The sequence below is a fragment of the Zalophus californianus genome, chromosome 9 (genome assembly GCF_009762305.2).
Source record: "Zalophus californianus isolate mZalCal1 chromosome 9, mZalCal1.pri.v2, whole genome shotgun sequence".
Lineage (NCBI taxonomy): Eukaryota > Metazoa > Chordata > Mammalia > Carnivora > Otariidae > Zalophus > Zalophus californianus.
The window spans coordinates 53,052,171-53,076,375 of record NC_045603.1 but is presented as its reverse complement, the minus strand read 5'-3'; the positions used below and the strand labels follow the sequence as shown (position 1 = coordinate 53,076,375).

The window sequence follows — 24,205 nt, the reverse complement described above, 5'->3', positions numbered from 1 at the left end:
CCTGATGAAGATGATATTTTAAGGAGATTTTAGAACCATGGGAAGACTTTAGCCAAACTTTCAAAGAAAACTAATGAATGAAAATGAAAAAATCAAGCAATTATCAACTTCAGAAAAAGAAAAAGAAAGTACAAGATAGTAAATAAAAGCACAGTTTGATACCTGACTCAGCAGTGATCAATATTTATCAAAAGATGCACACATAAGATGGAGATTTCATAATCAAATATTGTAATGTTAAATATATAGAAGAGTAGAAGGGAGGAAGGAGAAGCTATAAATGGGCTAAAGTCTTTATGTCCCAAAGCAGGAAGACCATAGATGTCTACAATTAGTAATCAAGCAATGCCAGTATGGGCATATTATATTTAATGGAAGTAAATACCAGAATCAACTTTTTTAAAAAATTGAAAGTGGTGGCTTCCAGGGAGGAGCATAAGAGAAGGTAGAAAAAGAGACTTCAATTTTTTTTTAAAGATTTTATTTATTTATTTGAGAGAGAGAGAGAGAGAGAGAGCGCACATGAGAGGGGGGAGGGTCAGAGGGAGAAGCAGACTCCCCACTGAGCAGGGAGCCCGATGCAGGACTCGATCCTGGGACTCCAGGATCATGACCTGAGCCGAAGGCAGTCGCTTAACCAACTGAGCCACCCAGGCGCCCGAGACTTCAATTTTTGTGACATACTCTTTACAGCACCCACTGAATTTTAAACTATTTGGGTAGAATACTTTGGCAAAAAGTAAATAGAGAACATAGATATTAACATAAACACTTTGCATATGTCAACATTTCTATTTCTAGATCCATACTCTAGAGAAACTCTCATACACACAAGGGGATGTATGTAAGGATGTTTATTTCAGACTTGTTTGTAAAAGCAAAGTATCAGCCCAAATTGAAATGTCCATTAGGAGAATAAATAAAATGTGGTATATTTAAATGACAAAATGTTATATAGCAAGTAAAAACAATGCACTTATTTTATATATGAATGTACATATATATAAATATATAAAATATATATATGCTATTTTTAAAAAAGCAGTTGCAAAATGATTTATGCAGGATGAACTCACTGAAGTAAGGTTTAAAACATAAAACAAGACTATATATTTTTTCTGATACTATATGTATATAAAACCATAAAATCTGAATGGAAGGGCACACATTAAATTTATAGGAAAAGGGAAAGGAATTGGACTGAATTGGGGGGACAAAGACTTCAATTTATCCTTAATATTTTAGTCACTATATTATAAAAAGATAAAGCAAATATGACAAAATCTTAACTGTTGAGGATTATGCGGTCATTTCAAAGGAAATATTTTAAAATATTCCCAATTTTAAAATTTAACTTTACACACATATAGTCTGTGACTACATCTACAAAGCAAAGTCTTCTTAATCTGAGAAAATACAGTACTTTGGAGTAAAGTTTACATAGATTGAAATTTACATGCCATATAAGAATATAATCTGTAAATACTAAGAACTAACCAACTTGTAAAACTCTCGTCAAAAACTTCCTCCCAGCTTTCTACCCAAAAGCTGGATTCTTGTAAAAGGACATTGAAATGAGTCACTGACCTGAAAAGCAGGTAAGAAATATTTGCTTGGGGCACCTGGGTCGTTCAGTCAGTCAAGCATCCAACTCTTGATTTCAGCTCAGATCATGAGCTCAGGGTTGTGGGATTGAGCCCCTTGTTGGGTTATTGCTGGCCATGGAGCCTACTTGGGATTCTCTCTCTCCTTCTCCCTCTGCCCCTCCCTGCTCTCATTCTCTCTCTCTCTGTAAAAAAGAAAGAAAGAAAGAAATATGTGTTTAACACAAAATCGAATTTTGGGTTTAACACAAAAATATGTTTAACACAAAATTGAAAACTATAGGCTAACCTAAGATTTTAAACTAAGTTATTAAGATTTTTAAATATTAAGAAAATTAAAACACCTTTAGTTAAGAAAGACTTACATGATAAGAAAGATTAACAAGATAGCAGTTTTCCATCACATATTTTCGTATGGAGACTATATTTGAATGTTGAGCTGCTCCACTTAGTAGTACTGATATAGGAAACATGGCAGGGAAAAGCTTTAGTACTTATGATGCTGGACCCACAATGTAGCATTAGCAAATTTGGCTTTAAGAACTGCCTAATTAGGTATTTATAAGTGCATATCACATACCTTTAGGCTGGCATGAAGCCCCATAGCCATTTCAGTTTATCAAGTAGAAGAAGTAATTTTTTAAAAATATTATGTAGTCGATTAAACCAAGCAACAATATATACTCATGATTATTTGTAAAGGCTACCATTTATGGACTGATTGTCTATTTTATTATGGGGTTAAATGGCAGGGACTTGAGCTAGCCAAAACAAACTACTCTGTGTAAATGCAGACAACTGAAATGATGGCTCAAGAGGCTCTCCTCTCAGTTACTCCAGATTGTATTTACCAGTCACTGTGCATTGGCAACATTCTACTCCTTTTATAAAATATCCCTGCCTTTTCAAAGCTCAGCTTTTGGCTTTTGGGGATCCTTCTTTCTGTTTCTGTTTTCTATTTTATTAATTTCTGTGGCTTATTCTGTTGTACTTTTTCCAACATCTTGAAATGAAATTTTAGCTCACTAATTTTCAGTTTTTCTGGTATATACATTAAAGACCTTAAATGTCACCCTTGGTTCTGTTTTAGCACCAAACTATTTTCATTGTCATTCCTTTATCAATCTTATACAATTTCTAATTACGATTTATTTAGCCACAGGGTATTTAGCTTCGTTTTTCAAACACAGAGTACTTTAGGACCATCTTTTTCTTAAAGATTTCTAATTTTGTTCAGAAATGGAGATCTTTACAAAATGGATTGTTTGATATTTTGGGGAAAATTTTTTATCATTTCATGCTGTGCAATTTTCATGAATGTTTTATCCTCATTTAAAAGAATCTGTATTCTCCAGTTATTGGGCAGAAGAGTCTGCAAGTTTATTGATTATGTTATCCTAATCTTCTATATCTTTAGTGATTTTTACTTGATCTATCAGTTTCTCAATTTCTATTTATAATTCTTTAGTCTTTCCACTTTATATATATATTTTAAAGATTTTATTTATTTATTTATTTGAGAGCGAGAATGAGGGAGAGAGAGAGAGAACATGAGAGGGGGGAGGGTCAGAGGGAGAAGCAGACCCCCTGCCGAGCAGGGAGCCCGATGCGGGACTCGATCCCAGGACCCCGGGATCATGACCTGAGCCGAAGGCAGTCGCTTAACCAACTGAGCCACCCAGGCGCCCTCCACTTTATATATTTTGAGGTGATACATTTAGATACAAAAAGATTCAAGATGTTACATTTTCCTTATAAACCATTTTTTTATCATTTGATTGTGACTTTTTCTAAAAAGGTTTTTTTTGCCTCAGAGTCTGCATTAATTGATATTTGATTAATAATAGATGGTAACAGATTCTGATATACCAGTAAAACCAACTTTCTTCAATATTTTTTCTGCAAATTATTTTCCATCCCTGTACATTCAACGCTTATGTTTTTGTTTTAGGTACCTCTTATAGATAGCTTAAAGCTGCTCTTTTTGTTCTTTTTTTTGTTTTTAGGTATAAGAACCTCCATTCTTTAACAAGTCAAAATAATCTACTCACCTTATTTCTACTATTGTAAATACATTAAGTTTCCCATATGCTATGTTTTCTATTGCTTCCCCCCTCTGCCACCAGGTTTGCTTTTATTGTTGTCATTGTTCTCCTTGTCTGCCTTCTATTGCATTGGCTTAACTTATTGTATTATTTTTCTCTCTTCTACTCTTTTAGAAATTGTTCTTTCTCATTTTCTCTTTTTTATTGTCACCTTTAAAGTCTTTAACATACTTGTCTTAAGAAGGTCTAACGTTATATGGTGGCTAACTGAGCATAAAAAAATTTTTTAAAAAAGGTCTAAAGTTAACTGCTGTTTCTATACTTCTGCCATTTATTGTATTTGTTAAAATTATTTCCCTTCGGGATGCCTGGGTGGCTCAGTCGGTTAAGCGTCTGCCTTCAGCTCAGGTCATGATCCCAGAGTCCTGGGATCGAGTCCCACATCGGGCTCCCTGATCCGTGGGGAGTCTGCTTCTCCCTCTACCCCTCCTCCCACTCGTTCTCTCAATCTCTCTTAAATAAATAAAATCTTTAAAATAAATAAATAAAACTATTTCCCTTCATCTTTTTAAAAAAATTTTTAATTGTGGTAAAACATATGATGAGAAGTCTTCCATCTAAAAGGCATTTCTTTTTTTTTTAAAGATTTTATTTATTTATTTATCAGCGAGAGAGCACAAGTAGGCAGAGCAGCAGGCAGAGGGAGAGGGAGAAGCAGGCTCCCTGCGCAGCAGGACTCGATGTGGGACTCAATCCCAGGACCTTGGGATCATGACCTGAGCTGAAATCAGGAGTCACATGATTAACCGACTGAGCCACCCGCACACCCCTAAATGGCATTTCTTTAGTTGAGAATTGTTTTTCCTTTTTTGTATTGAAGATTTTCTTTGAGATTCATATTTTTATGTTCATGAAAATGGGTCTATGTATTTATAGGTATGCTGTTTGTGCATCGATTTTTATTTTTATTGTTCTTATCAAACTCATTGTAATTTCTGTACAAACAGGTGTATATGTGTATGTATAGAGTGTGTGTGCATGTGTGTATGGAGAATTGCTTTTTATTTTGTTTTCATGAAATTCACTTTAATTTCTGAATCTTGATCTGAAGATTTCTGAATCTTTTTTTTTTTGGAAAAAAAGTGTAGGTATTATGTCTTTGAATATTGCTTATTTTTCATTCTGGAACTCCTATTAGGCATATGTCGGGCTTTGTCCATTATTCATGTGTCCTGTTCTTTCTTAGTTTTCATACTTTATTCTGCATTCTGGTAATACAGTAAAGGATTTTTTTAAGCAAATGATCACGCCCTTCTCTTCTCCCCATGGGAGGAAAATGCTTCTCTGCCACAGATTTTAAGTTAACTTGCATAGTTGACTTATCTCTTGATCACCTGCTTTTTGCAGGGGAACCTGACTCAAGTAGCTTCTGGCTTGAAGAGGATGAAATATGGAGCAGACTTGGGTCCAACCTGCAGGTTGCAGACCAGCTGAGTCCTGCCAAGATCCATTTAACTTCAGCCAACCCACAAATGCATGAGTAAGAAATATATGTATATTATTGTATGCCACTGAATTTAGGGTGTTTCGTAAGGAAGAAAAACTTGATAGAGAATTTGGTATTTAGAGTGGAGGGCTGCCATAACAAAAATGTAATACATGTGGCTTTGGCCATGGGAATGGAGAGTAGACAATGATGCAAAAGAGTGGGGAAAAAGTCAGCAATGTTATGTAGTGGCAAAACATTTGGGAAAATTGTTACCTGTGATAACACAGAAGGCAGAACATGTAGTTAATAAACTTGTGAAGTGGGATGAGGTGATTTCAAAGCAGAATGGTAAAAAAAAAAAAAAAGCTAGCTACTGCTATAGCTGCATTGCATTTAAAAAGGCGTAAGTTGTGATGAGCTCCAGGTGTGGCATGTAAGTGTTGAATCATTAAATTCTACACCTGAAACTAATATTACACTGTATCTTAACTAACTGGAATTTAAGTAAAAAGAGAAAAAAAAAGTCATAAGCAGTGAACTCAAGGGGCGCCTGGGTGGCTCAGATAGGTAAACGTCTGCCTTCGGCTCAGGTCATGATTCTGGGGTCCTGGGATCGAGCCTTCCTACTCGGTGGGGAGCCTGCTTCTCCCTCTCCCACTCCCCCTGCTAGTGCCTCCTCTCTCACTCACTCTCTCTCTCAAATAAATAAATAAAATCTTTAAAAAAAAGAAAACGTGAACTCAAAAGAACTGCCTGGATTATAAACAGAGTTGAGAAGGAATATAAGAATTCAGAAATTCTGAAATTTGTAGGGTTAAAAATGAAACTATCTCAAAATCCCAACTTCAGAGAAAAAGCAAATCTAGGCTGCTGCCAGTAACACATGGCCTCTGGGTAAAGGCCAAATAAAGGGTGTAACTGCAACATCCTTTGGTAAAACCTCAGAAAAGATAAAGGTTGCATTGCAGGTCAGAGTGCCATGAAAGCAAATCTTGACGTGGAGATTAGCCTGCAAAGAAATGTTCTCAGAATCAACACCTGTGGAAGAAAAGGAAACAAGCAAGACCAGGCAGAGAAAGAAGGTAAGCTGTAACGCATGTACAAAAAGACTTCAACCAACCCACTGAAACTAGATGGCTCCTCAGAGTTCGAAACTGATGCAAAAGTGTTGGGCCTTTATAACCCCACATCAACCAGTCATTACATACTGGCTGCCCTTTGGAAGTGAGCATGTCCTAAGTATGGTAGTCCTTCATTTCATTTATAATGAAAGAGCCTACGTCATGAGATAGAACCCGCTGTAAGTCCTCTGAGGGTGGAAATGGTTGAGGCACTGTTGGCAGGAAAGGAAAATCCATACCTGTAATGTCAATTCCAATCAAGATGAATGATCGCCTCTTCCAGAATAAGGTCCAATGTACTTTACTTACCACCATTTGTTTCTCTTCTGGGGTTGATTCCATATCACAGGCTTAGTATTAGTCTCTGTTCCTGGCAGGTTAGACATCTAGCAGCAGTAACAGTTAGATCAGCCTTGGTAAAAGGGAGCCCATTCTCTGGGGCCCTTGTATAGCCACTGTCCCCACCACTGTGGCTATGCATTCATGTACTCATTGTTCTAGCATTGGGGAGAGAGGCTATTTGATGTCAACTGTTGTAATCATTCAGTCTATTTGTTCAATATCTCTAGTGGTGTATGCTTTATGATTGGTGTTCACATGTAACACTAAAATCTAGATTCATTCCCATAACTTTTCCTTAGACTTCCTAGTGCTCAACCTAACAATATTTTTCCTTTCAGGCCCCTGTTCAAACTCGTCTTTCCAAGCAAAGTGGATGACCAGGTGTACCATCCGAAGCTCTGCTCATTGGAAGAATTTCTCCCCACTACTTGCTTTCAAGTCTACCCATGAATGGATCTATAGTGCAGACACTATCATTTTTTGGTTTATACCCACATACAGAGCTGAACCATTTAGTAAACCTCAACTTGTCCCCTTTGTTATAAACTAGTCATAGGATAGCCATCATACAGCCATATGTATGAGCTTAAGTAGAGTGTTTACTACACATATTATCTACTAGATATTTTCACCTGAAAGAAAGGGAACTAAGAGAGATTAAGAATATGGTCTAACAGAATGTTGATGAAGGTATCTGTAGTTAAGGCTATAAAGTGAGATGATCTCAGAGAATTGTGGGTGCAGCTTTTGGTATGTAGCATTGACTGGAATCAAATATATAGAAAATCCATAACTAGCGCAAGCATCATAGGCTTGGACTAAAAGACACTGAGACTCTTCAGATATAAAAAGAACCTTGGGCCCCAACGTTCTACAGGTAGGGGCTAGACCATGAGTGTCTTAGCCACCAAGAAGAGCCCTCTTCGGAAGTGGCTAAGGAGGATAATGAAAAAGGAAATATGCTCCCTCCACCAGGAAGCAGAGCAAAGAGCCATGAAGAAGCATATATGGGAAGGTTTTTCATGAAACAGAAGTAAAACTTCATCAAGGAACATTCCACACCCGCAGGGTGGAGGGACTTAGAAATATTTGCCTAGGGGCGCCTGGGTGGCTCTGTCAGTTAGGCATCTGCCTTGGGCTCGGGTCACGGTCTCAGGGTCCTGGGATTGAGTCCCACATTGGGCTCCCTGCTCCGTGGGGAGCCTGCTTCTTCTTCTGCCACTCCCCCTCCTTGTGTTCCTTCTCTCATGTGTCTCTGCCTAATAAATAAAATCTTTTTAAAAAAAAGAAAAAAGAAGTATTTGCCTAGCAAGATTTCAGAATTGCTGTAGACCGGTGACTCCCACATGTATCTCATTCTTCTCCTTGTCAAACAGAAGTGTTTGCTATAGTTATCCTCCCTTTGTTGCACCATCATATGTTAAATGTGCCAGAGCAGAAATCTTACCCTTTAAGTGTTTAGGGCTTTGAATCCCAAGGAGATACTCTAAACCTTATATAAATCATGTGATCCTAGACTTCAACTTTAATGTCATGCTTAAACGAGACTTTTGGGGTGTTTTGAAATGATTGAGTACATTTTACATATGGCTGATGAGTGAATATTTGTAATAAAAGGGCAGACTGTAGTGAAGTAGATTTAAAACATTGTCCAACAAATAGTCATCCCTTCCCTTCTCCAGACAGGAGTATACTTTCCCAGTATTTGCTTTAGGGCTTAGCCATATAACAATCTCTGGCCAATGGGATATTAATGGACACAACAGGACCAACGGCTTACAATGTGCTTGCATAGCTGGGTTTTCTCTCTTGCACTCCAGCTTTTTCCATCAGATCATGCCTCAGGTAGCCACTCATTCTTATGATGCCAGAAATGTGAGCATACTTGGGCCCAACTTGCAGCTTAGAGATAAGGTCAGTTGAGTCTAAACTAGATTTGCCAAATCCTAGTGGCCATACACATGTAAGAAATAACTGACAGTATATTTGTTGTATGCCACGCAGTATATGTGTGGTTACTAAACAGAAGCCAACCAATACTCAGATGTTCTCAGATTAATAATTTAATTTATGAAAAAAAAAAGAAGGGGCTCCCGGGTGGCTCAGTTGGTTAAGCGTCTGCCTTCGGCTCAGGTCATGATGCCAGGGTCCTGGGATCGAGCCCCACATCGGGCTCCCTGCTCGCCAGGAAGCCTGCTTCTCCCTCTCACTCCCCCTGCTTGTGCTCCCTTTCTTGCTGTCTCTCTCTCTGTCAAATAAATAAATAAAATCTTTAAAAAATAAAATAAAATAAAAGATTGCTTCAATTCTATGTAATAATTGAATGTTTTGAAGATGGTAGAGCTGTTCTAGAATGACTAAATGAAAAAAAAGGCTGGCTTAGTTGCTTGCAAAATGATAACTGACAATCTAAGCATAAATTACAAGTATAAAGATCTATTGAAGTGGTCTAATTGATAAGTAAACACTGCAGAGATAACAAATAATAAAAACATTGCAGAATAGATCACACTGTAGATTAATATTACTTTGGGTTTTTGGGGGGTGACTATATTTTTTCTCTTGGTTTTTTGTTTGTTTCAGGTTTTTATTTAAATTCCAGTTAGTGAACATATAGTGTAATATTTGTTTCAGGAGTAGAATTCAGAGATTCATCACTTATCATACAACGCCCAGTGCTCATCACAACAAATGCCCTCTTTATTTTTTTTTAAAGATTTTATTTATTTTTGACAGAGAGAGTGCACAAACAGGGGAAGCAGCAGGGAGAGGGAGAGGGAGAAGCAGGTCCCTGCTTAGCAGGGAGCCTGATGCGGGGCTCGATCCCAGGACCCTGGGACCATGACCCAAGCCGAAGGCAGACGCTTAACGGTCTGAGCCACCCAGGCACCCCAACAAATGCCCTCTTTAATACCCATCACCCACTTAACTCATCCCCCACCAACCTCCCCTCCAGCAATCCTCAATTTGTTCTCTATAGTTAAGAGTCTGTTTTATGGTTTGCCTCTCACTTTATTCCCCCCATGTTCATCTACTTTAATATTACTTTGGAATTCTGTATTTGAAGAATTTAATCTAAGTGTACGTATCCTATGTCGTTGAGTTGGGACTCAAAGTGAGTATTAGGTATTCAAAAATATATATTGATTGAATTAATAAATAAATGTTTCTTTCTTTCTTTATATATAATATTGTTGTTATAGAAAAGCAAATCAGTATGGTGGGGTGAAAAGTACAGTGGAGTAGTAGAAAACATAGGTTCCATTTCTCTGCACTTAATAGCTCTATGATTAGAGCAGGCCACACGCCCTCTTTGAACCTCATTTTCCTTATACATAAAGTGTAAAAATATCTTTCCTTGCCACCTTACAAAGCTGAAGTCAGAATAATAAAATGAATATATGGAAGTATTTTGAAAATCATAAACCACTACACTGTTAAAAAATATCATTTGTACTGAAAAACATATACATGAAAATGAGACCCTCCAATAGCAAAGAGTTTTACTGTAGGAAATATATTAGGTAGGATAAAGGTTGGGCTACAGTAATAAAGTGACCCAAAAGTACAGTGTCTTAAGCAAGATAGAAATTTGTCTCTCACCTAGAAGTCCATACAGACAGTCCAGGACTGATATAATGGCTTAATGATGGAGTTCCAGACTCCTTGTATCTTTTTGCACTGCCTTCCTCAATAGGTGGCTTCCAATATGTGGGGAAAGGTTGTAACTCTAGCTCCCACTATAATCTCCAATTTTCAGCCAGCAGAAAGGAGGAAAAGAAAGGGGGGAGTGATAAAGAGGACCCTTTCTTTTAGGAGCATAAATAAGAAGTTTCACACATCACTTGTGCCCACATTCTATTGAACAGAACCTAGAATATAACCACAGGTATTTGCAAGGGAGATTAAAAATCATGATGTAATTCCATGTTCATAAATTGGAAGACAAATTGTTAAAATCATAATAATCCCCAGATTAATCTACAGATTCCAAGCAATATTGATCAAAATCCCAACTCACTTCTTTAGAAAAATTGAAAATTGAATGTTAATATTCACCATATGGAATTTCAAGGGACCCAGAATAGCCACAACAATGTTGAGAGAGAAGAACAAAGTTGATGAACTCACACTTCTTAATTTCACAACTTTTTACAGAGCTACATTAAGGCAATGTGTTACTGCCATAAGGATAGACAAAGAGATGAATGGAATAGAATTGAGTCTTCACAGTTAAGGTTGATTTTGAAAAAGGGTTCCAAGATAGTTAACAGGGGGAAAGAAGAGTAATTATAACAAATGATGCTAGGACAATTAGATATCCACATGTCAAAGAACTAAATTGGACCCTTTCTTCAGACCACATACAAAAATTAACTTAAAGTGGATCCAAAGACTAAATATAAGTTCCCAAGCTATAAAACTCTGAGAAGAAAACAAAGTCATAAATACTTAGGACATTGGATTAAGCAATGGTTTCTTAGAACACCAAAAGAATAAAGCAACAAAAGAAAAAAATAGATAAAACTGAACATCACAAAAATGAAAACTTTTTTGCTTCAAAGGACACCAACAAAAAGGTGAAGAGATAATTCATAGAATGGGAGAGAATCTGGGGAAATCATCTATCTGATAAGGGTCTAGTAGGCAGAATATTTAAAGAACACTTAACAACTCCATAACAAAAAGACAAATTACCTGATTAAAACATGGGCAAATCAATCTGGATAGATATTTCTCCAAAGAAGAAATACAAATGACCAATAAGCAAGTGAAAAGATCCTCAACATCATCAGCCATTAAAGGAATGGAAGTCAAAACCACAATGAGATAATACCTCATACACAGCAGGATGTCTCTAATAAAAAAGACAGATAGTAACAAGTATTGCTGAGGATGTGAAGAAATTGGATTACTAGTGGCAATGTAAAAGAGGGCAGCCCCTTTGGAAAACAGTCTGACTGTTCTTTAAACCATTAAACATAGAGTGACCATTTGACCCAGCAATCCCACTTTCAGGTACATACCTAAGAGAAATGAAAATGTACACCCACACAAATACTTATACGTGAATGTTCATAGCAGCATTATTCATGGTAATCCAAAAGGGGAAACCCAAATGTCCATCAACTATGAATGGATAAATTGTGTATATCCATACAGTGGAATGCTATTCAATAAATAATGAACTACCGATATATGCTACAACATAGATGAACCTTGAAAACATTATGCTAAATTAAAGAGGCCACTTACAAAGGACCACATATCATGTGGTTTTATTTATGTGAAGTGTCCAGAATAAGCAAATCTGTAAGTGTAGAAAACAGATTCATTGTTGCTTAGGGCTGGGGGATGAAGAGTCAGGGGGATCACTAAGGGATGTGGGGTTTTGGGGGGAGGTAATGACAATATTCTGAAATCGATAGTGGTGATAAATGTACAGCTCTGTGAATATACTAAAAGCCATTTGATTGTACACTTTAAATGGGTCAATTGTATGGCATGTGAATTATATGTCAGTGTTTTAAAGAAAGAAAAAAAATCCAAAGTTTGGTTGTGTGGCCGTGTGTTCAGCTGAAACTTCTATTGCTATGGAAGAAAAGGGGAATATATATTTGGGGACAGTAAGCAATCTCTGACATAGGGAGTACTATAACTTTTGGCATTGTTAGTAAGTTTTTTTTTAAAAGGTTTTTATTTATTTATTTGACAGACAGAGACACAGCAAGAGAGGGAACACAAGCAGGGGGGAGTCGGAGAGGGAAAAGCAGGCCTCCTGCAGAGCAGGGAGCCCCATGTGGGGCTTGATCCCAAGAACCCTGGGATCACGACCTGAGCCGAAGGCAGACACTTAAGGACTGAGCCACCCAGGCACCCCTGTTAATAAGTTTCCAATTTAGTATCAAATCATGTTACATTAAGAATGCTTGGGCGCTGGGCGCCTGGGTGGCTCAGTTGGTTAAGCGACTGTACTTCAGCTCAGGTCATGATCCTGGAGTCCCGGGATCGAGTCCCGCGTCAGGCTCCCTGCTCAGCGGGGAGTCTGCTTCTCTCTCTGACCCTCTTCCCTCTCATTCTCTCTCAAATAAATAAATATAATCTTTAAAAAAAAAAGAAAAGAAAAGAAAAAAGAATGCTTGGGCGCCTGAGTGGCTCAGTTGGTTAAGCGACTGCCTTCGGCTCAGGTCATGATCCTGGAGTCCCGGGATCGAGTCCCGCATCGGGCTCCCTGCTCAGCAGGGAGTCTGCTTCTCCTTCTGACCCTCTTCCCTCTCGTGCTCTCTATCTCTCATTCTCTCTCTCTCAAATAAATAAATAAAATCTTTAAAAAAAAAAAAAAAAGAATGCCCAGCATCACTCCCTGCTCAACAGGGAGCCTGCTTCTCCCTCTGCCTCTGCCCTTCCACCCCCCACTCCCCATCCCCCTGCCACATGCTCTCTCTCTCATTCAAATAAATAAATAAATAATTTTGTTAAAAGAATGCCCAGCATCAATACAGTAATTTATTGAATTAGTGTGATATTACAAGAGCAATGAAGTTAAGAGTCAGGTTATTTGAATGTTAGTCCTGGCTCTACCTTTTACTAGCTTTATAACCTTGATAAGCCACAGTCTCTCATTGAAAAGGTAAAGATTAAACCAGATGACTGCTACAGGCCCATTAGGTTCTAAGATCATTTGGTTCCAACTGTACAAATTTATCTTTTCACAGGTTGTTTCCTCCCCATTTGCTGTTTCGAGTCAAGCACTTGTTTAGTGTGTTTCCTTGAGTGTCCTTCATGTATATCACCCACTTTAAATATTGTTTAAATAATATTTACTTCTCATCCTCAAATAGTTGATCTTTAATTTTTTTGTCCTTTCCAAGTCTGTATTTTACTATTTGAGGTACTAAATGTGAATGAGAGCTTTTCTCCTCAACATTTGTTATAGATTCTTAAGGCTGAATTCAGCATCAGGGTAACAAATACAAAGTCCTGACTTTAAAGATTTTATTTATTTATTTTGACAGAGAGAGAGAAACAGAGAGAGAGGGAACATAAGCAAGGGGAGTGGAAGAGGGAGAAGCAGGCTTCCTGCTGAGCAGGGAGCCCGATGTGGGGCTCGATCCCAGGACCCTGGGATCATGACCTGAGCCCAAGGCAAATGCTTAACGACTGAGCCACCCAGGTGCCCCCAAAGTCCTGACTTTAAACAGGAAAACATTCAACTACAACTTTAAATATTGTTAATGAAGGAGATTCCCTGAATTATTTGGCAGTAATTTCCAAAGAAGAAATCTTAGTCATAGCTAACCCAAACCCTTCAAATCCATCTGTCTCCAATTAAGGGAAATTCATCTCTAAATACCATTTTTCTAGATGTTTTGCTCTTAATTATAATTACACTTAATCATTCTTAGTTATTTAAAAAGCCATGTTTATATTGCCATAGTCTCTGTGTTATCTAATAAATATTTTTCAAGTCAAGACTCCTCTGATTCCCATGTTATATTCCTTCTTACCTGTCAAAATAGGAGAATCTAAAGGACTTAGTTTCATAAATCAATAGATAGGAACCTTCAGTACTTTTTGGGAAGTCGTGTTTTCAATCCCATGGCTCTCCAAATTGCTCCTATGTATGCCATACTCACAGAAGGGAAATGGGCCCAGGAAGAAAAGACCATGTAAGCTCATTTAGGGGTGGGGTGGGGTGGGGGTAGGATAGGGGAGCAGTATCCACTGCCATAATACACAATGGGGAATGTTTAGAAATAAAAATAATAATTACTGATTTTTCATTTTTGTTGCAGTCTTTTTCTATAGAAATTAAGATTTCTCAAATGACTACTTAACTGCATAAAATCATCTGGGGGCTTTGAACACTGCAGATTCCTAGTTCTGACCTCCTAACTTTCTGATTTGGTAAGTACTGAAGAATGCACCATTTTTACATATCTCCTACATGATTCTTCTGTACACTAAAGTTTGAGGATGACAGCAGCCTACAAAAAAAGTCTTTTCCTCTTTTCAGTGCTTCCAGAATGAAATCAACTTTTAATATTAAGAGTTTCTACTATGGTGATCCTTATGCAGTAACAAAGACTATGATCCTTAAAAATATAAAACTACCAAAGTTTTGGCACAGAATCTGCAACTTATTACAATTTAAATTGTCATAGAGAAATACATGTGGTTCACTACACAGATATTTCATTCTGTCTGCTTAAAGATTATCTGTAATTATAATTATCTATATGCTACAGTATTTTTGTATTATATTTATATTTAACCATTTATGGCTTAAATCTTAAATTAGGCCTTTTTATATAGGCAGCACATCTCTTTTAGCAGAAAAATTGTTTACTTTTACACTGTTTTATAAAAATATTTATCATTTGGATACACAATTCTTAGCAGCTTAATGTGTTTTAACTGATGTATGATTTATGTACTAAAAAGGAAAGCCCAGTAAACTATAAAATGGTTAATGTACATACAGCAAATAGAAGAAATTATTGACTATGAAATCAATCCACTGATATAAGCCAACACCTTCACTGAAGAAATTATCATATTTTTTAAAAGAAAAAAATCCTATTTGAAGTGATGACAGCTACCATATGTGAGTTATAGTAGAGTTATGCATTTAATTTACTGAGATTAAATAATCCTAGAGGGGTAGGGAGAAAAATCATTCTATCAAGAATGGACATTCCATTCCTGCAGCTGCAATACAATTTTACTCTTATCATAATGTCATTGCCTGAATCTGGGCAAAATTAATTGAAGAAGCCAACCTATCTCCTTAGACTAATGCTTCCCAAACTTTGGAAAGCACAGGAATCACCGGTATGCTTGTTAAAATGCAGAATTCTAAACTTTATCTCCCAGGGATTCTGATTCAGTATATCTGGAGTTGGGCCAAATAATCCACATATTAAAATGCACCTTAACTGTCTATGATATACAACTGATCTACAGACCCCACTTTTAGAAACACTACCTTAGGCTGAGATGATTTTCTTTTTTAACCCTCCAGGCATGAATCACTAAATTGTACACAAGAAACTAATATTACACTGTATGTTAACTGGAATTTAAATAAAAACTTTTTTAAAAAAGGAAAAATAAATAAATAAAAAGTTATACCAAACAAAAACAAAAACAAAAACAAAAACAGTCCATTGGATAATTAATACCTGCAGGTGGCCAAAAAGAAGAGCAAATTCCAATTGAGTTCCATCAACCTCTTCTGAAGTTCAGATGAAGAGTCGTATTCTCTTGTTAGATACCTTGCTTCCTTTTTTTTTTTTTTTTTGAGGCGAGGAGCCCTAGAATTTAATTTGGGATGTCCAAGTCTATTCTTAATCAAGAATAAACAATACTTAAGAATAAACAATACTATTTCTATAACTTTAAAGGAAATATATAAAGAATTCTTCAGTTGATTTCATCATAAGCTTTCCTCTATATCATTTTGTTTGTTTTCTGAATTTGTGCAATATGAAAACAGAAGGCTAGAAAATTGTTAACAATAGAAGAATTTTGATTAAGCAACTGCCTTCAGCTCAGGTCATGATCCTGGAGCCCCGGGATCGAGTCCCGCGTTGGGCTCCCTGCTCCGTGGGAAGTCTGCTTCTCCCTCTGACCCTCCCCCCTCTCATGTGCGTGCGCTCTCTCTCTTTCTCAAATAAATAAATAAAATCTTTAAAAAAAAATAGAAGAATTTTGGAAAAAATTCCTTTATTTATTTTACAAGGCTGATAGTTCTGAAGTTTTAATTTTCTAATTTCTTTTAATTCTACTTCAAGAGAAAAAAGTTTGAAATTCATTTTTCTCTGAAAGGGCTGAAAGAAACTTACAGTATAATGCCATTTACATGAGCCATTCAAAAGCAATTACAGCATATAGAGTCTAAAGGGCATTACTTGGGGTGCCTGGGTGGCCCAGTTGCCACCCTGCCTTCAGCTCATGTCATGATTCCAGGGTCCTGGGATCAAGCCCCCCATGAAGCCCCCCATGGAGCCCGCATCAGGCTCCCTGCTCAGCGGGAAGCCTGCTTCTCCCTCTCCTGTTCCCCCTGATTGTGTTCCCTCTCTCACTGTGTCTCTCTCTGTCAAATAAATAAAGAAAATATTTTTAAAAAATAAAAATAAATAAAAATAAAGGGCATTACTTAAAAGCACTCAGCCCTTGCTCTACTAAAAGCAGGTTTTTTTTTTCTTCTTACCTTGATCTACTTCTATTTTCTATTAACCACTTTAAGTAGTCAGTAGAGTTGAGTGTTATTCTTAGTTTAACCTGCCTGCAAAGACATTTCATTCAGTAAGTACTTATCAAGGAACCACTGTCCACATAAAGTTTTACTAAATGCCTCGGGAGACAGTAAGAAAGAAAGGGAGGGAGCAACTAAAGGAGGAAGAGAGGAAGGGAAGGAGGAAGGAAGGAGAGAGGGAGGGAGGGAGGGGAGACGGAGGAAACAAGGAAGAAAATTTTGGCACGTGTATTGGTTTGTAATCTATCTTGGTTAGCAGTTATATGTATTATCTAGCTCTATATGTACTTAAAGATCTATTCCTCATAAGTCACCTTGACTCAATTTCCTCTGACCATAATCATGATTGGCTAACAGCTGCTTTAGCTTCCCTGCCCTGATTCAGCGTCTGTATTAGTAAGTCTTGATAGCATTTCTTTTGCATGGCATGCCAATAATTATTCTACTAGAACATGTCTAAAAGCTGTTTGGGGATCTACTGTTATCTATCCTTGGCTTATTCCTGGCCAGTTGAAATGTAATCAGCACAATTTATAAGCTCCAGGCCCCCACATTTGATAGATATTTATTATAATTTGATGTTAAGAATTTGGTGACATGGCCTACAAAGTTAAAATAATCTCATAATCACTTGGGGCACCTGGGTGGCTCAGTCAGTTAAGTGTCTAACTTTTGATTTCAGCTCAGGTCATGATCTCAGGGTTGTAAGATGGAGCCCTGTGTTTGGCTCTGCACTGGGTGTGGAGCCTGCTTAAGATTTTCTCTCCATCTCTGCCCATTCCCCACGCCTCTCCTCTCTCTCTCCCTCTTAAAAAAATTATCTCATAATCACTGAAGACCTTGGTATGGCTATTACTTTCTGTACTGTATTAGTTTTAGAGCTCATTGCTAAAAATATCTTCCATACTTTTGTCAACTAGTAGTTGACTCAATTTCTTATAATTGTTATCCATGACATATCTGTGTAGTGATACAGTAGATAGACATATTGGTCAATTTTAGATCTAAAAATATTTTGCTTTGTCTTAATTTCCTTAGGGTAGGCTATTCTACTGTCTGTATTAGTTTTCTATTACTACTGTAACAAATTACCATAAACTTAGCGACTTGAGACAACATAAATGTAATATCTTATATATTTCTATGGTTTAGAGGTCCAATACAGGTCTCATAGGCCTGAAATCAAGGCACAGGCAACACTGTCCCTTTCCAGAGGCTTTAGAATAGAATTCATTTCCTTGTCTTTTCCTGTTTCAGGAAGCCACTTACATTCCTCAGCTCATGGCCCCTTTATTTCATCTTCAAAGCCATACCTCCATTGTCATCTTTACCTTTGACCACAGCCAAGAAAGTTTCTCCACTTTCAAGGATTCATGTGATTAGATTGGGCCCAGTTGGATAATACAAGATAATCTTCCCATCTCAAGGTCCTTAACCTTAATCAAACCTGCAATGTCCATTTTGCCTCATAAGATAATACATTCACAGGTTCTGGGATTAGGACATTGACGTCTCTGAGAAGCCACGATTCTGCCTTCTGGGCTGTCAGTCTGTAGGTAAAATGACTGTGACACATGCATTTGATCTGTTATGTATCTCTTCTTTTGTAATTAGAGAACCTTCATAAGCATGTGAATACTTTTCTGTTATATTCTACTATGGCTTCCAAGTACATTGTTTTATCCTTCAGAATACCCACACAGAAAAGACTGTGGGTAAAGATGGAATTTTAATATTATCCTTCTTAGCCCCTTTAGTGATTGGTTTTCTTTGACGTGGGATACCATTAATTTTAACACAACTGTCTATGTTATTGCATAGCAGCTTTGTGATTTTAATGAATTTGTTTAGACGTTTGTTTAGTAACTGCCCCAGTTGATGAGGGAAAAATATTTCGTAAGTAACTGATACTATATATTGAGCTCTATTAAGAGTTTCACATTCATTATTTCATTTTCTTTTTACTGAATCCTATGAAATACATCTATTATTCTCATTTTACAGATGAGGAAACTAAACTTTTCAGTGTTACAGAACTAGCAAGTAGCAGAATGGGGCATTCATATATAGGTCTTTCCAATTCCAAAATGTATAGCCTTTCCATTATGTTCTATAAACATTTCCACAAACATTATGTTAAATTACATATAGCAGTGTATTATTATTTCCTGCACATCTCATGAATCCTTCCTAATATAGAAATATGACAAATATATTACATAGTAGCCTTGGGTCACTGATTTCTAAAATTTTAGAAATCTATCACTGACATAGTTCAGAAGGATCTAAACAGTAGTTTGCTGGCTAGCAAAAGAAAGCAATGGTAAATATTTTATAAAATCATCTTCTTGAGGTCTTCTAACAGGCCCTTAATAGGGTCTGTAGTATCCTATTGCTTAGAGATACCTGGAAGACAAAATCATGAAAAATGCCTCATTTAATGTTTACATCACTCCTGGAACATACATGTATTCTTTAAGACCTACTATTATATTATTCTAAAACTCTTTGTAAGCAGTTTAAATCTTTTTGCTATTTAAGCCAAAATGAAGAGGAGGGTTGACCAAATAGAAAAACTGAATAATAATTCAGTCATCTCTTGGGAGAAAACAAGTTAATCTCTCTGGAACCTATATAGTTGCAGAATCAGTGGATCATTAGACAACTCTCTACTTCACGTTGGATGTGTAGATTTTCAAAATCCATGAGCATTAAAGAAAACATTTTTAAACTCTTGCACAAAACTGATATAAAGTAAAAATGATCAAGTATATAAAGTTAAGATCAATATTTTAAATTGTTTTTTTAATTAAAATATTAGCATATCTAAAACGATTTTGCTTTCTAAAGTTCATTAATTATTTTGAAGTTTGGGAAAGGACTCGGAGGCTGCTTAACATTTCTATTTTTTTCATTAAGTGATTATCAACCTTGAAATCTGTCGGTAAATATAAATAAGTATAAAACAGGCAGATTTTCCCTACTAGCAACCTTGATTTGATCTATATCACTTGATATATGACTATATTGATCTAGGATAACCCAATTCTTTCTTGGAAAAGTTTCCCACCATACAAGTACATTTCATTAAAAAATATCTAGGAACCACAGGATGTACTATGTCTCTTAAGAGTTTTTGTTGTTCATGATAGAATTCTAGACCTATAAAGACTATGTTTATTGATCCAATTCAGTTTAGTTCTCTTGTCATTCAGTATCTACTATATCATTCAGTGAGTATCAGCCTATACCATAAGCTGACATCAACCTTCAGGGTAGTGTCAGCTTTCAGAGCATTTTGTGTGCACTTCCAAAAAGAATTCGAGTAGCAACTCAGATTAATCAATTCCCAGACTTCATTCCCGTGTTAAAATGAAACTTTCCAGATCCCTTAGGGTAGGAGATATAATTTTGTTTGTTCTAATTTTTTTAATTAAATAACTTGGGGCACCTGAGTGGCGCAGTCAGTTAAGTGTCCAGATCTTGGTTTCAGCTTAGATCATGATCTCAGGGTTGTGATCTCAGGGTCCTGAGATGGCTCCCCGCATCGACCTCTGCTCAGTGCAGAGTCTGCTTAAGATTTTTTTCTCCCTCTTTCTCTGCCCCTGCCCTCCACTTGTTTTCTCTCTCTCAAATAAATAATCTTTAAAAAAAATCTTAAATAACTTTCATTGCAGCAGACAGTTCATTAGAGTCCCCAAAACTTCAACTACCTTACCACAGATTTCCTTCACCCGTTTACATTAGTTACATAGTCTAACCCTTGCAAGAATTTGAGTTTTATCCCTTGAAGAGTCTAATCACCCTATTTTATAATGAGGAAACTAATGCTCAGGGAGATTAAATGACTTGACCAGGGTTACCCAGCTAGTTAGTAGCACTGAGCCAAACTCAAAATCCAGGAATACTGGTCCTTTGTACAAGACATTGTATTCATTTCACTACCTTTTCTTTCTCTTTGTTAGAACCTAACATTTGCCTGAAATAAGGAGCCTCTGTATTTTTTTAAGTTTTAAAAACTGTATCATGTCACTTAACAATTTTTATTCATATCTCAAGTTTCAAAATATTAACAGATTAAACACTTTACTACATACTGTTTTGGTGTTTGCACTACTCCCCCACCTTTCCACTGCCTTTTGGCTATTTAGAGAGCTAGTAATGGGAGAAGGGAATTATAAAATTACAAAAGAGAAAAGAATGGTTTAGAGGGGTGAATAAAATCAGGGGGAGAAGGAGTTATCAGAGGGAATAACTGTAGAGGAATAACAAAGTAGAAGGAAAAAGTGAAATAGTGCTTACTGAAGATAAAACATAGTAAGAGTTGAAAAATAAAGACAGCAATGTATCAATCATTGTTCTTTTCAGGGATGTGTTCATTCTGGAAGATTTTTCCTTAGGCTCATGTAGCCAGCATCAAACAACATTGTGAGTTAGACAAAACTTGTCTTGGACTTCTCTGTATTTTCTTCCATTCAGCCTTTTAAAAATAAAAACACAGTGTTTTTTCTTTTTTTTCTCTGGTCCATCCTAGCCTGAAAACTGGCTCTCATTTGACACCTCAGTTTAAACCTTACTCTCTCCCAAAGTATTTATATTTGAAGTCCTTTTAATTGGTGTGTATAAGAACCTCTCTCAAAGGGATTACTTTAACAGTGAGTAGAGAGGGGAGCCCTTCCTAGAGTATCTCTAATTTCAAAACCAACTCTGCCTTTATGTAAGGTACACTTTGTTCATATCCAGCCTAATTTCTTAAGTTCTCAGCATACTCTTTTCCCCTTCTCAAGGCCCTAGGTTAAAGTTTTAGTGGACAAGAAAAGTGTGAGAGAATGTGGGAATATAATGATGATCACCAAGCAAATAGTACATTCTTGCGAAGTTAACTAAGGGAAGTATCAAGATACTGATTCCATATAAGCAATCTAAGTCCTGGCTTATATTCAATTATCTATGTGATGCAAGAGAAAGTTAATTTCTTATCAATTACCTCCAATTCAGAAGGGAAGTGGATCTCGACCAATTCAATGTTTATGAAAAATATCTCATTTCTCTTCATAATTGAAAGAAGCATGAGTAAAATAATCAGAATTTCCATAAATTAGTAAACTGAGGTCTTTAGAAAGTTGACTGCTATAATCAAGATGAATTTCACAATATATTTATAAGTAAACCATTATGCTGTACTCCTTAAACTTTTTCAATTGTTTCTCAAGAAAACTGGGGTGAGGGGGAAGATCATAAAGATTGGTAGAAAAATTAAAACTTACCCAAACTTCTAGATTCTGGAGCTAGACCTCCTGGTTTCAAATTTGCGTTCTGTCAATTGCCTCAATCCACCTCTGCGGAATAGGAATAATAATACCCACCTCATAGGGTTGCTGTGAGGAGCAAGTTAATATTTTAAAGTGTTTAGAACTGGTCTTGGAACTCTGTAAGTGCTTACTAAATACATACTATAACTGTTATTTCTTTTCTGTCTCTGACAGCAACTAATTAGGTCTACAAAATGGCCTCATAAATCTGATGTATAATTCAAATTAACATTGAACTTACATATTAGGTCCAGTTAACTCATTGCCTTGACTGTGGTGCAAATGAAAAGGTTACTTTACTTTGTTGCGTGGGTACAGGCTTCAACATTCCAAATGTGCATTTTCTTTGAAAGGAAACTGATAGAGGAGCGTGCATGAGGCATCATTTCTCAATTATGCTATAAAATGATAGAATGGTTTTGACTTCAAAGTCTATGACAATTTTTTCACAGCTTTATTGAGATATAATTTATATACTATACAACTCATCCTGTCACCAGTAAGCAACATTAGCGTTCACTGATTGGCTCTTATATCTCAGGCAATAAACACATTGTTTCATTTAATCTTCATAAAAATCCTTTAAGGTAGGTACTAATATCCCTAATTTTATGATTAAACTAAAAGTTAAGTACTTTGCAGCTAGAGGTTGAGCTGAGGATTTAACTGTTGTTCGTATGGCTCCAATACTCTTCCCCTGTCATGCTGCCTCTCCTTGGAAAATTACTTTGTTGTCTTTCAGAGGTTGGCTGGGGAGGGGGGCAGGGAATGTGCCCTTTGATGGCACTCATGGTTAGAGAAACTAATTTTTTTAACCTGTCATAAGAAAAGCCAAATAATACAAGAAATAGCAATAACTGGAAGCTGCTTTCAGACTCTCAAATCAAGGATGACATGATGGTGCAAAATAGTTTTATTATGAAGAAAATAAGCAACTATGATGCTGATACACACATCTTAATGCCAGTATACACTACTTTAATTTGGAAGGGCTCAGTACTTCTTTCTAGCATAATTGCATCCATCTTTATTGCATTCCCACCAAATGAGTTAGAGTAGACAATAAACATGAGGAAACGAGAGATCATGCAGGAATTCTTATCCATTTTTTAGACTTTTCAAATAATTTATATTATCCTAAAGTCAAATTTCTGGACCTCCTCATGCTTGGAAATATTTAAGCAGTTTTGCCACAATTCATTTGAAACAAATATTTAGGTGGTTCTTTCTTCTTTAGGTGGTTCTTATGTTAGGTAGCATGATGCTAGCCACCAGCTGTACAGAGATTGAAAAAGAAGAAGAAGAAGAAGAAAAAGAAGAAGAAGAAGAAGAAGAAGAAGAAGAAGAAGAAGAAGAGGAGGAGGAGGAGGAAGAAGAAACAAAGATGAATCCAGTCCAGCCCAGTTAATATTTAGGGTCAGGTTTTCAAAAGGAGAGGTAATCAGTATGCTCTAGTGGACAGATAGCACACGGGGTTTGGAACTTGGGTTATAAACTTACCTCTCCACCTACTGTGTGACCTTAGCATTTGATTTTTGAGACTCGATTTCCCCATTTGTAACATAATTGTCTACAGTAAAAGCCGGTATTACTAAGTAATTTTAGGTATACACACATGGTAAGATGTGTTTTAAGAAAATGTTACTCTATAACATCGAGGATAAAGGTTTCCTCGCACGTTTCCCTCCCTTTTAGTACCTGGCATTATTTGATACATACTTCACACCGTGTTCACCGAGGAACTGGAACGTGTTTTTCACTGCATTTTAGCGTCTGGGTGTGCCTGGGGAGGCGTCACAAAGAACCTATAAAAGGTTTCCACCTACAGCAGGAGTAGGAGGGCAGAAAGGAGCCCAAGAAGGGCACTGAGGCCAAGTGTTCGGTTTCGGATTGTTCTTTGTTTGGGCCAAAATTCACCGAGTTTAGGTTCTGCGACGAGCAACGAAAAGACTACTGTCTCAGAGCTGTTACAATTTTCTGCCATATCTTAGCCGTCCCCACGCCCCCCGCCCCACCCCACCCCACCCCACC

At 36.8% G+C, this 24,205-nt stretch overlaps 1 long non-coding RNA gene across 1 annotated transcript; it reads right to left on the bottom strand.

Moving 5' to 3' along the window:
- Positions 1-19,026: 19,026 nt before the first annotated feature.
- On the bottom strand, positions 19,027-24,172 carry LOC113921667. Its single transcript, XR_003519757.1, has 3 exons — positions 23,894-24,172; positions 22,130-22,240; positions 19,027-19,268 (listed from the first exon to the last, which is right to left on the bottom strand). It is a non-coding gene; the product is annotated as an uncharacterized LOC113921667 (long non-coding RNA).
- Positions 24,173-24,205: the final 33 nt, after the last annotated feature.